Source organism: Atractosteus spatula, chromosome 2, assembly GCF_055471065.1.
Source record: "Atractosteus spatula isolate fAtrSpa1 chromosome 2, fAtrSpa1.hap1, whole genome shotgun sequence".
Classification (NCBI taxonomy): domain Eukaryota; kingdom Metazoa; phylum Chordata; class Actinopteri; order Semionotiformes; family Lepisosteidae; genus Atractosteus; species Atractosteus spatula.
The window spans coordinates 52,390,389-52,394,334 of record NC_142707.1 but is presented as its reverse complement, the minus strand read 5'-3'; positions in this window follow the sequence as shown (position 1 = coordinate 52,394,334).

Below are 3,946 nucleotides of genomic sequence, written 5' to 3'. Positions count from 1 at the left end.
CATGAACCCAGGAATGCCAACCACTGCACCACCATGTCACAATATGGTATGTATATATTTAATATACTGTATATCCTAATCTTACAACCCTTGGGTTTGGAATATTGAATTAGAACACATGAAAGTTAGTAATGTTCTGTCACAGTTTGGGGGCCCTGATTTTAAGTCTGGGTTCAGGTTATGGATTGCATCTAGTCTGCTTGTTCATCTAGGTTTTTACCCAGCGCTTTGGTTTTCTTGCAGTGTAATGCTCAGTGCTCTGAACGAATTATAGAAGTGACATTTCCCCCCTCTGAAATCTAGACAGTCTAAATCTACGCTGTAGCAAAGGACATTTCTTTTAGCAATGTGGAGTTGTCTACAGTTTAGGTTGTGGTGCTGTGTGTGCCCAGAGCCCATGAGTAACTGGGATTGAATCCCAACAGGAACAAGGAGAGCTGCTCTTGTCAAACTAGCTCTTGAAGTCTTCCTGGCAGGTTAATTACCCATTCTGTGAGAAAGAGGAATTGGGCTTTGTCATTGATCCAAGTAGTGTTTCTGCTACAATATCTGAATATTTTTATTGAAGCATGAAGAAGTTGCAATGGATGTTTTAATGTTTCAGTTCCAAATGCTGGGGCATTCATGAAAATTGTGCTTTCAGGGTGTAGCCTTACATTGCAAACAAGTGATAAGAATTTATTTCTGTATTAAGGGGTATCAGTATGGAGTCATGAGGTGGGGGAGGGGGTAGGCTCTAGAATTTGAAGTGGAGGATCATGGGAACAAACCTGAGGTGGGATGCAATTGTAGGGGAAGATACACAGCTTTACAGTATGCAGTAAATGGGTCTCCTGGTTTTCACTGTAGATAATTGAGTTTTTTTCTCAGTTGACTGAAGTGGTAAAATAACAGAATACACCTGTCACATTCGTAAACCCCTCCTCTTAAGGACGCTCAAGCCCTTCCTTGTTTTCTACTCCACCACACCTGCTCCCTGTTCCAGCCCCCTCTTCAGTTCCCCTTAAAAGCCAGATGCTGACGCTATTCTGAGCTCTGCATCGGTTTCTTTGCCAGGCGAGTCTAGGACCTGGAAGCGCCTGGCCCCATTAAGGTTTAAGTTCCTGTTCCTGTTCCCGTTCCCGTGCCAGTCCCGACCCAGTTCCTGTTTTTAACCCTGTTTGTCTAGGATGGACCGCCCTGCTTTGGACTTTTGTCTCCTTTTGGATTCTCCCTTGGACTTATTCCTGGATTGTTTGCCTCGGCCACACCTCCCCCGAACACCAGCGCACTATGGACACACCCTCCTGTCTTCATTCCCGACTCCCACATGTTTTTTCCCTGTGTTTTCCCCACTCTACCCCGGATTGTGTCGTCTGCATAGGGTGCTGAAAGAACGCTTTCATTAAAACACCATACTGTAAAAAGTAGATCACAGTTCGTTTAACAGATGGAGATTTTTCTTCTCCTTACTGAACAGTTTTGATTTTTAAACCTTATTTTTTTTATCTTTCCCTAGGGGGAAAATGGTCTGCATTGTGCAAAAATCATTTGTTTCTATTTTGAAATTCAAACACCAAGTTCATTGAAGGAATCCAGAGTTGCATCATTCTGTGGAAGACAGTGTAATTGCAACAACAATAATTTCACAGAAGCATAGACAGAGTCTTGGAAAAGACTCTTATCACCGGCAATATGCTAGATAACACCATAATGACTTCTGTAATTTTGCAGTGACCCATACCAGAATTTGTTGTGAAAAAATGTTCTGAGTCCCAGACCTGATTATCTGAAGAGATAAAGATTAGAAAATTGCTGGCATTAGCAGTAGCTCTGAATCATTTGCTGGTTAGTTAAGGGTAAGAATAACAGTTGATAGCATTCAGAAATGTCTGTTGCAATCCAGGCGTGTTTATTTAACTAGTGTGATTTTGGCATTAAGTCAAAAAACTCCGCTTTGTTTTTGTTTTTGGAAAAAATAAACAAGTGCCTGTTCTACTTTCATTATCAGAGTCAGCCTTTTTGGAGGTGAACCAAAACCTACAAAATGAGTCTACTGGTTTTGAAATGCACTGGGTAAAACATGGAGCTCCATTTACATGGAAGCAGTTGATCTGATAACATATGTGTCAACTGCTGATGTGAATCAAACCTTACAATTCAATCAGTTTGTGATTAAAATTTCTCATTTCCTTCTGCAAGTGAAAATAATTGCATTCTTACACAGCGTGTCATTCACAAAAAGAAATGGTCAGCACTTTCGTAGCACAGTGTTACTCTTTTAAACGGAACCAGAGAGGCTGGCCTGAATGAATACGGCCTTAACGAATGATAGCCTTTCTGTATGTTAAGTATATGTCCCTGTTTAGCTTTTCATCTGAGCATTTAAGACAATGAGACTTGATATAAGAGATCTTTAGAGAAAAATATGTCTCTAATTTGATCAGGAGAAAAAAAAAATAGAAGAAAAGAGAAACCATAAAGCAGATAATGATAATGTGACAGCAGGGTCATAGTACTGATTATGGGGAACACCCAGAAAATACAGAACAAAATTGAAAGACAGGCTCTCTGAGAACCTAAATGAACCTGGTGTCACCAGTGAACGTATATGAACATAAGAAAAGAAAGAGGAGAGGGCACCTGAAGAGATACAAACTTCAGTGAGAGTTAGAAGGTAATAACAATAATGGTAAGAATACATTGCATTGAGGAGAACAGAGTGATGAAGCCAGTTCATAGATGGGGATTATTAGGAGGCCATGACTGGTTAAGGCCAAGGGGAAATTTGGCCAGGACGCTGGGGTAACAGCAGTCCTCTTATCGAGAAACGCTGTGGGATTTTTAATGACCATAGAGAGTCGGGACTTCAGTTTTACATCTCATTTGAAGGACAGTGCCTTTTACAAGCATTGTATCCCCATCGTTATAGTAGGGCATTAGGACCCACACAGACCGCAGGGTGAGTGCCCCCTACTGGCCCCACTAACTCCTCTTCCAGCAGCATTCTTAGCAAGCTCACACATCCAGGTACTGACCAGGTTCACACCTGCTTAGCTTCAGTGGGTTGTATGTTGAAGATGTATAAGAGGAAATGAAGTGATCAGAATTTCTTCCAAAAATGCTATCGTGAAAACTTCACAATGGTTAGCAATAACAAAGTGCCAAAGTTAAAACAACAGCAACAACAAAAACAACGGAAAGTTAAGTAAAAGTGTTGTATTTGAAACCTAAATGATGTTTTAAATGCATGTAGTCATAATTGAATTTTGCTCTGCTCTCGTTGTGGTTGATACAGTAGCTACCTGTATTGTTGAGAAAGGTGTTGCTTTCTGCACCACAGCCTAACCATTGTTGACACATGTTGTTTCTGCCTGTGATCAGCTGCATTCACTGCCATGTGTTGGGGAATGTGCTCAGGGAGTAGAGCTAGGTCTCCAGCCATCATAACTGCAAGTCACGTACAGTAGCTCATGACATTGGTCTGTCTCAACTTGAGAGCCGAGCTACAGCTCTCAGGAAGCTGACATTACTGTGTCTGCTAAAGAAAAACATTTACAAATGCTAAGGATGCCTCTATTAAAAATGAATATTCATAAATACTTTCACTGTACATTACACAGGACACATAGTGCAGTGAGTAAGCCTTTGGACTCATGCCTGACAGGATGTGAGTTCAAATTCCTCCTGTTGTACCTTGAGTGAAGCACGTTAATCCCAGTTGCTCCAATCCACCCAGCTATACTAGTGGGAACCAGCATTTCTGGGGGGAAATCCCTGTGATGGACCTGTGTTCCATCTCACTGGGGGGCATCAGGTGAAAACCTTGTGCTCATTAACTGGTCCACTAAACACTTCAATAACCAAGATGAGCTGCTGTGCACTTCTTTTTTTGCTATCCCTCTATGCTTGTCCTGTATTTACATGCACTCTTATCCCCCAGACTTCTGTTATGAATTCCATTTTG